Raw genomic sequence first — 10,054 nt, 5'->3', positions numbered from 1 at the left:
GTTTCTGTCCCATGCTATTTCAGGGAGTTTTTCCTTGCCACTGGCTCACTTATCAGGGACAAACTTTTAATGATAAGGAACAAACGTACACATTCTTGTATCACTGCTTTATCTGGGTAAAACTGCTTTGATAACATGTCCATTATTAAAAGCACTATACAAATAAAACAGATTTAAATTAAATTCAAAAGTATTCCCGAAAACAAGCAATATTTTACGCCCTACGTGTATTTTGGATTAGCGGAGGCCTTTTGTCCTTGAGTGTAATTCTTTTAGTGTTTGAGTCCACATTAGATGAACTCCCAGCTCCATCAGACACAGTGACAGTTTAAAACCTTACTACAGATATTAAAAATGAAGCTGGTCTTTGGGCCTGTCTTATGTCTGAGCAGCCATTATTGAATGAGACGTTTCCATTTAAAAAAGTGATGATTATTTTTATTATTCTCCACTGCAAGCATACATTTCTATCATTTCATGTGCAGAGTGTTATTGACATGCTAGGTCATTTAGCCCTAGGCACTGCCTATTGGAGGTAGCAATAATAGTAAATAATGGTGACAATGTATTTTTTTTTGTACATTACCAGACTAATGCAAATCAGTTAGCGAGTCATATATACATGTAAATCATTATATACATTGTCCTTAAAAATGGCCACATTGTGGCTTTCAGCAAAGCAGCCCCACTTTGCTAAAGGCTATATCTTTTCATTTACACGATCGATACAGTAATCTAAGTTGTTCTATAAAACAGGTTTTCTATTTTCTAGCAAAGGGGAAAAAAAATGTCTTTGCTCTCAAGTTGCTCCATGTATGCCCCTCTTCAAGGATGCACTCGATACACAAGCTCCAACCTGTCTGGTTGATTTGTACTGACAAGTCACTTCATGCTAACGCATTAGTCTCCTGAGCCTGCAGAAGGAACAGTCATTTATCACCAATAGACCTGTTTTTATTAGAGGGAGGAGTTAAGTAGGCGATACAGAGACTATTAAATATAATAAATGAAAGTTCTCAGCTCATGTTCATTGCATGCTGTCCTTTTTTTAATATACTGATGGTAAGTTGGTGTATAGTGCAAGGGAATTATTGATCATAATCAAATGATCGTAAGAATTCTGAGATTAAAAGTTAAAAGGGACAGTCCACATGGAAGCTGCCCAAATCTTTCATCAAAAGGCATGAATGATTACTGGAATGAAGGAACTAGCATTTTTTTTAATCATGCAAAGGACTCATGGTATTTTAAGTCAAAGTTGATTCTAATTCATGTCATAAAATGTAAAGAAAATGACATGTTGTGACTTTCAATATGATGTAGTAGGATCACTCGTCTACATACGCCAAAGAATTGTTCCTGAAATGTATCACACGCCAGAATACAGGATAAATGATGTTTGGGTTGATGTGACTCTAATTACGCACAAGCACAATGAGCGATGAAAGTTATATATTTATGTTAAAAGTAATAAATTAGGTTTGGTTCTTGAGTTTGAATTTAAGTTTGCTGGCTCATAAGAGCCATGATGTACAGCAAAAAAAATTGTGCGCATAGTATTGTTGACTGCATGAATAATGCATGTGCATATTCTAAAGAGAACGTGGGAATATTTTAAATATGTCGAAAAAAATTTTACCCGGAAGGACAAGGATTGTGTTTAATTCCTACAGAAAACCACTAGAGGTCAAAAGATCTTGCCACCGTAGACGACATTTTTATTATATTGTGTCAACTGAATTAACAGTGTGTGTAACAGGTATTATTACGCTGCTTTTGAAAGTATAACATTATGCATGTTCTGTATTTTGCCAAGCAAAGCATGTTCCAGGATCAATACGAAAAGGACACTTTTTTAGAGGATTAGGCTATATTGATTTCCGGCCATTTTGACCAAACTACATTATAAGCAGCAAAGAAAAGCATTAATAAACCAAATTTTAATCAATAATTAGAGCTTCTCTTTTCCAGGTTGGTTCATTTGACTAATTTAATTACGTCTGTGCTATTTTGTGTGGCAGTAAATTAGAGAACGGAGGGGAAAAAAAATTACAACGGCACTTTAGGATAGCTACAAACAAGTGAAATCAAACATGATGTTCCTGCTCAGTGGGCGCATTAAACTGACAGATTTACCTTGCTTCTGTCAGACATGTTCAGGACACTAAATATACTCAGGAAAATTGTGGAACGGCAGCGTGTTCAGCTTACCGGAGAATCACTTCAAAACAGACCCAGGACTAAAGCAAACACAGCACGGGATTGCAAAAAGAGATCTCTGAGCAACAGTATATCACACTCACACACTGATGGTGTGATAGCTCTGTAACTCTGAGCACTGTTGCAAATGGCGCATTACAGGAGGAAAAAAAGAGCTCGATGTGCAATGTAACACAAATTCAGCGTGTCTTTCAGCAGGATAGATTCAAAAAGATACAAAAACACCCAGGTATAGAAATCATGGTTCGCTACAGAACTTTAATAGACTTGACTCTTTACAATTGACTGATGATTAAAGACAGGTCGATCAAATCCAAAATATCATTCAGTAACTTCACTCCAACATTTCTGTCTATAAAAGAGTTCTAATGAAATGACATCAAGTACATTTATAACTATAATCAAAAGTACGAAACGGGCCAAAGGTAATATTCCTCACTTATTAAATCTAGAGATTAACAGAATAATCTAAGTTCTTAGCTACTCATTTAATACATTTAAAAAGGTCAATGACAGAAAATGGACTTTAAACTTTTCAATTACCTGCTTCTTCAAAGACACACAAGTAAAGAGTAAAGATCAAAGTGTTAAAATAAATTAAATTACAACCTTATTCCTAGAAGTGCTATGCTTATTACTCAGTGCTGTGGCTGAATGAGTTGTGGAACATCAGTATCTATTAGGTATACAGACTATTATGTACACATTATGTATTTAGGGAGGAGGTTTGGTAACAAGTCAAGTTTGAGTGTAAAAACCAAACAACAATCATATTAGACAGGTGACAAACCTTCCTTTTAGCTGCAATATATATATATATATATATATATATATATATATATATATATATATATATATATATATATATATATATATATCGACATAACCGATAAAAAATGCTTAGGAAAAGCGAGAATTTGGCGGTTCCACTTCAAAAACGTCGACTTAATAGGGTTGTCGAGGTAACCGAGGTCGAGATAACCGGGTTAGACTGTATATATATATATATATATATATATATATATATATATATATATATATATATATATATATATATATATATATACAGTACAGACCAAAAGTTTGGACACACCTTCTCATTCAAAGAGTTTTCTTTATTGTCATGACTATGAAAATTGTAGATTCACACTGAAGGCATCAAAACTATGAATTAACACGTGGAATTATATACATAACAAAAAAGTGTGAAACAACTGAAAAATGTCATATTCTAGGTTCTTCAAAGTAGCCACCTTTTGCTTTGATTACTGCTTTGCACACTCTTGGCATTCTCTTGATGAGCTTCAAGAGGTAGTCACCTGAAATGGTCTTCCAACAGTTTGAAGGAGTTCCCCGAGAGATGCTTGGCACTTGTTGGCCCTTTTGCCTTCACTCTGCGGTCCAGCTCACCCCTAAACCATCTCGATTGGGTTCAGGTCCGGTGACTGTGGAGGCCAGGTCATCTGGCGCAGCACCCCATCACTCTCCTCTTGGTCAAATAGCCCTTGATGCCTTCAGTGTGACTCTACAATTTTCATAGTCATGAAAATAAAGAAAACTCTTTGAATGAGAAGGTGTGTCCAAACTTTTGGTCTGTACTGTATATACGCTGTACATATGCTACATATTTATCTGCACTATTTGCACAATTGATACTTTTTGCACTTCTGGTAGATGCCATTTTGTTGCTTTGTAACAATAAAGTTCTATCGATAGATAGATAGATAGATAGATAGATAGATAGATAGATAGATAGATAGATAGATAGATAGATAGATAGATAGATAGATAGATAGATAGATAGATAGATAGATCGATCAACATGGCACCTCATGGTAAAGACTCTCTGAGGATTTGAGAATTTAAATTGTTGCAATTGTTGTAACACCTTGATAATTATTTACAGTACAGTGGCCAGAGTCATACAGAGGTTTTCCGACACAGGTTTCACTTGGAACAGGCCTCGCAATGGTCGATCACAAAAGTTGAGTCCTCGTGCTGTGCATCAGGTCCAATGCTGGCTTAAAAAAAAAACAGACGCATGAGTGCTTTAGATGTTTGCCGAAGCAGAAGGTTTGCTTTGGCTCAGATGGTGTCAAGCATGTGTGGTGACGCCCTGGTGAGAAGTACCAAGAAAATTGTCTTGCCTGCAGTCAAGCATGGTGGTGGTAGCATCGTGGTCTGGAGCTGCATGAGTGCTGCTGGTACTGGGGAGCTGCAGTTTATTGAGGGAAACATGGATTCCAACAGATTGGAACTGTGGTACTGTGACATTCTGAAGCAGAACATAAAGCCCTTCCTTCAGAAACTGGGCCGAATGGCAGTTGTCTCAACATAATAACGACCCCAAACACACCGCCAAGATGACTACTGCCTTGATGAGAAAGCTGAAGCTGAAGGTAATGGAGTGGCCAAGTATGTCTCCAGACTTCAACCCTATTGAACACCTGTGGGGCATCATAACGCGGAAGGTGAAGAGTGCCATGTGTCTAACATCCAGCAGCTCTGTGATGTCATTATGGAGGAGTGGAAAAGGATCCCTGCAACAACCTGTGCAGCTCTGGTGAATTCCATGCCCAGGAGGATTAGGGCAGTGCCAGAAAACAATAGTGCACAAACATAATATTGATGCTTTGGACACAGTTTTGACATGTTCATTCACTTTTGTTGAATGTTATTTAGACAATAATGGATGTATGTTGAGTTATTTGTTAGAGTACAGTAAATCTGTACTGCTATAAATGCGACACATTGAATATCCAATTTTCATATAGAACATATAATAAAGTGGTTACATGAAAAGTGGTACATGCTAAAAAATCTGCAGATGCATGTTGAAGCATGTAAAAAAAAGTAGATCAGCAATAAATGCACTATGGCTAATAAAAAAAACCTTCATGTTTGATACAATTCTTTTTAAAAAAATCAAAATCCATTATTAATAATAAGAAGCCAAATACAAAGCAGTAAATATTGATATGTTGTATAGGCAATATCTGGCAACGTCAATATTTATTTTATCTTTAAGATATATACCCTAATAAACTAAACATACAGTAAGCGTCTGAGAAATGAAAGACACCAGCACTGTGTGCAATACAAAATTCAAGACATCTGCCAGCAATTATAACCCTCAGCTATTAATATGAATAAAGATGACATGTCAAATACTCAGTCATTGCCTGGGCCTTTGGTTAACTGCTGTGACTGACTTGGCTACATGAAAACTCAATAATGTGATGGAGAGGCAATTTGCTGCAGCTCTCCATTTTTCCTGATGACCTTTTCCCAGATGTGTGTAATGTATGTGTGTGTCTCCCGGCACGGTAAATAATGCTGCAGCAGAATCTAGGACCTGTCAGTTCACCTATGCTCAGCACCGACCCCACACCACCCAATCATCAACATAGGAAGGGAGATTGATGTTCAAATTTGCCTCCTTTCGCCCACAAAAACTCCACTATTTTCCACTATTTTGTGGAACCATTATCCCTCTTTCACAAACAATGCCAAGGTGGAATTTCACAGGTTTTATCAAGGTAAGTTGATGGATGAAGGACATTTAATATGTATTAATTTATATTATTGAACTAGACAAGCATTTGTCTATGCATTTATGGTACTTTGGATTTTTATATTTTCAGAGTATATTATTCATCTCAGGTCGAATTCTAATATGCACCAAATCAATCTCAGACAGTGACTAAAGTAAGCTTATGAATAATTGATAAAACCCCAACTAAGAAACTGCGAAGCTGAAAATCTTAGAATGAGCTCTCGTGTTAGGAAGTTTAAGTGAGACTGACCACATTTTGGAGCTGTAGGTGTGGAATAACCTCCCGGTTATTTCAGTTCTTGTTCTATTACAGTTTTTCTCAAATGCTAAAACACATTTCACAAACGTTTCCTCCATGTTCCCCAATGTCTAAACACAACACCCTTTTCTAAAGCTACATAAACACACAACCACACCTTCTCACTTTAAAACTCAAACTTTCCCACCAAAAGAGCAGCTCGAAGCTTTCAAAAATGTAAACACTATACACATCATTACACACTACAGCAAAACAATTGAAAACACAATGCTCAATTTGTGAGAAGGTTCTTTGTTTCATAACTGCCAATGCATATTTTTTAAACTTTACAGTAATGGATGTTCTTAGATCTCTGCAGAGGATTAGGCATTTAGATTTGAGAGTTTCATATGAAGAGTATAAATCTATAGTAAATTCTGCATGTACACTACTGTAACACAACTCCATGCAAAAACAGAATCTATTGCACACAACAGTACTCTTGAAAACATGATCAGGGTGTGAAGTTTTTTTATTTACTTTATTCACACCACAGACACACACACAGACCACAATCACTGTGCGGCATCATGTCGCTGAGCTGCATCGGGCCACATCACCTCATCCACATCGCAGGCTATATTGTCTCTTGCCAGGCACTGCGGGAAAAACGCCCTGGAATGGCGAATCCATCCTTGGAAGGCCTCCACTGGGATGTCAACACAGGCCAGCTCCATTGCCCTTAGGAGGTTCTCTATAGTGTATGGTTGTTTGTCATAAACCTTCCATCTCCATGATGAGAAGAACTCCTCTATAGGGTTCAGGAAAGGGGAGTAGGGTGGCAGACAGACGTTTAAAAAGTGGTTACTGTTGGTGGTGAACCACTCTCTGATTTGTTTCGTTTTGTGGAAACATAAATTTGATGTGCGGGCCCAGGATGGTGTTGTTGGCGGTCCAGGAGGATGTCTTTTAGCTCCTCTAGGAAGGTGAGCATGCCAGTGGACAAGCCCCTCCAAACCCATGGCCGCACAAAGAGTAATATTACCACCCTGTTGGCCAGGAACCTCAGTGATGGCTCTTTGGCCAATGATGTTACGGCCTCTTTGCCTTCGTTTCTGCAGGTTGAAGCCAGCCTCATCCAGGAAGAGGTACTCATGAGGTCTGGCCATCGTGTCCAACTGTAATATCCTCTGTGAAAATGTGAAAGTGCACAGGTGTTCAGAACAACAGTCAATCAGGTAGCACAGTATTGTCCAGAAGTAATGTAGGCCACTGAGCAACATAGTATGTCCACTAACTGTACTGTGAACATGGATGTATACTTACTTGCACACTCATAACGTAGTTCTTTGTGTCGTGCAGAGTTGCGCTCAAAGGGAACCTTATAGACCTGTTTCATCCGCATTTTTTTGGCGCCGGAGAACTTGGTCTATTGTGGCCAAGCTGACATCATCAATGCTCTCAAAGTTGACATTATCGGCAATGACTTTGTCTCTGATCTCCCGGAGTCTGTTGAGGTTGTTCTCACGAACCATATCCACAATGAGGGTTTCTTGTGCCGCTGTAAATATGGCAACCCTCCCACCTCTATGTGGCATTTTTTCAACTCTAAAGAAAGAAACATGTGTTGTCAGTTTTACAATACAGTAACAACTGATTTGAAACCAATAGACTACTTTCACAGGCTAGTAAAATTGTATTGTGACAAAGAAAGCAATAGAGTACAATACCTGTTGTGTTGTCTAAATGCCCTGATAATGGTGCCCACGGTGAACCTACTCAGGTTTGGACAGACTCGTAGTCCTGCTTCAGCCATTGTCATGCCATGGACAATGACATGGTCAATTACTGTTGCTCGCATCTCGTCCGTAATGATGGTGCGAGGTTGTCTTGCTCTCCCTCCTGGACCTTCTCCTCTCCCTTGTTGGCCTGCTCCTCTTCCTCCTCTGATTTTAACTCCTCTTCCTCGTTGGCCTGCTCCTCTTCCTCCTCTGATTTGAACTCCTCTTCGTCGTTGGCCTGCTCCTCTTCTTCCATGGCCAGCTCTTCTCCCTCCTCTGACTCGAATTCCTCTTCCCCTGACTCTGCCTTCATCCATTGTGTTTGTTTGGAATCTTCAGCAAACTGTGCACTCTGAACTTGCTTTTGTACATGTGGTCACAGCATTAGCAACAAGTGTCTTTAATTTTGAGTCGTTGTGTGTAATGAATGATGCCAGGTGTGTTCATTGTGTTCAAATATTGCTGACTGTGGCAAGCATTTTGCACATGAGCACATGAGCTTTCATTTGAAAATCTGAGCAGAGTTCTTTTGCAACTTGTGTTTTAGCAAAAAAAAAAATGTGTTAAGATTTATGAGAACAGAGGATTGTGTTTTGTGAATTGTGTCTTCATGTGAAATGTGTTTATGATATTGGAAAATGATGGCTAGATTTAGTAAATGTGTTTAGACAACTGGTCATTTGGTTTAGAGGATTGGCTTTTGTGTTTTAGCATTTGAGAAAAACTGTAACAGACCTTACATCCACACAAGATCATTGATAAAGCCAATTCAGTGGTTAAAAAAAGTCTTTCAATCACGGACATGCAGTCTAGTTAATTTCTTTGCCCCAATCAGTGAACTTGCCGTGCAACCCGTGTCTTACACTCTAAGAATAGCAGACGTCAGAGACAAAAAGCTGCAGCTGTTCTTTCTGAATCTCATTTACCTGCTGTCATGTGCCCGCTCTGAGACCACATCGGTAATTAATAGAGGCCTTTTTTTCCCAGGCATTTTCTGAGCCACCTATCCAGCACCTTTTTCAATAGACAGCAGAACAAGTGAGACAGACAGCAGTTGTTCTCAAGGGAGATGCCTGCTAAGCTCTTAGTTTTTCACAAAGACTGCTGAAAATTTCAAGGCGAGCACGGCTGCTAGTTTGAAAAAGAAAATTAAAAGCATCCATCCAAAGAGGAGCCAGCAGTGTTGTTTTATTATTCACTGATTGATTTTAAGCATCTGCATGTGTTGGCTCGGGCATTTGAATGACTTCCTGGCCTCAAAAGCTTAAAACATGCTTCAACCTTTTTAATTTTTAATGTATTCTCCATAAAACCTAATTAGATGCCAAAAAAAGTAAAAAAAAATCATAGCATCAGCTGATTTGAAGGGCTTAGCTAAGATAAGATAAGATATACCTTTATTCGTCCCACAGTGGGGAAATTTCTCTGTCACAGCAGCAAAGAAAAAGAAATGTGGAAATATATAAAGGAATAGAGACATAATACAGTATATACACATCACAATTTATAAACACAAAAATACAAAAATACAAATAAAAAACAAATACAAATAGTATAGCTCTGTTGCTTTGCTATTTTCCTGTATGTTCTGATCTTTTATATGGCATGAAATATGAAGGATGGTCATGATAAATATTCATAATTACGTCAGAACTGTTTAACCTACATCGAACTAACCTATAAAGACTTCTTCATACTTCGGCACTGAAGCCTGGTTGTGTATCTGTGTCATGATGTAGAGAGGAGGTTTCTGAGTAAGCAAGCTCTGTAGGCATGGTGTATATGGGCAAAGTTTAAAGTACAGTTCCATGGCCAGATGCAGGGTTATTGCTTAAGGCAAATGCTGATTTATTGAGGTACAGTGGTGTCCAGATGTGTCAAGACACAGATGACACACATGACCTTTGTTCTGCAGGTTTCATTAAGGGTTTCAGAGTATTATTGCCAATATAATTCTTTTTTTTTCCTGACTGCCAGACTGGCATCACTCCAATGCAGCACTATAATGAGCATTAAGCACTTAAAAAGTGCTGATGTGAAACAAGATAATGGATAGAGAGAAGGGTTGAGAGCTTCAGAACTAGTGGAGTATTCCCATTTGCTCATTGCCTGGCCAAGTACAAATAGAAAAATCATTACCTTGTGACCGCTACCCCAAAGGGGTAGCCTATAAAAGGTCCCCACTCCATCAGACAGCATTCATAAATCATGCCACTATCCATACTTTATTGAGAACGAGAATCACTTCCAGTATAAATA

General features: G+C 38.3%; 1 long non-coding RNA gene across 1 annotated transcript; it reads right to left on the bottom strand.

The window, feature by feature from the left end:
* Positions 1–7,430: 7,430 nt before the first annotated feature.
* Positions 7,431–8,262, bottom strand: LOC310716746. The gene is made up of 2 exons (XR_014530662.1): positions 7,745–8,262; positions 7,431–7,622 (listed from the first exon to the last, which is right to left on the bottom strand). It is a non-coding gene; the product is annotated as an uncharacterized lncRNA (long non-coding RNA).
* Positions 8,263–10,054: the final 1,792 nt, after the last annotated feature.

This window comes from Silurus aristotelis (assembly GCF_946808225.1).
Source record: "Silurus aristotelis genome assembly, chromosome: 21".
Classification (NCBI taxonomy): Eukaryota; Metazoa; Chordata; class Actinopteri; order Siluriformes; family Siluridae; genus Silurus; species Silurus aristotelis.
This window is presented reverse-complemented; position numbering and strand designations above follow the sequence as displayed.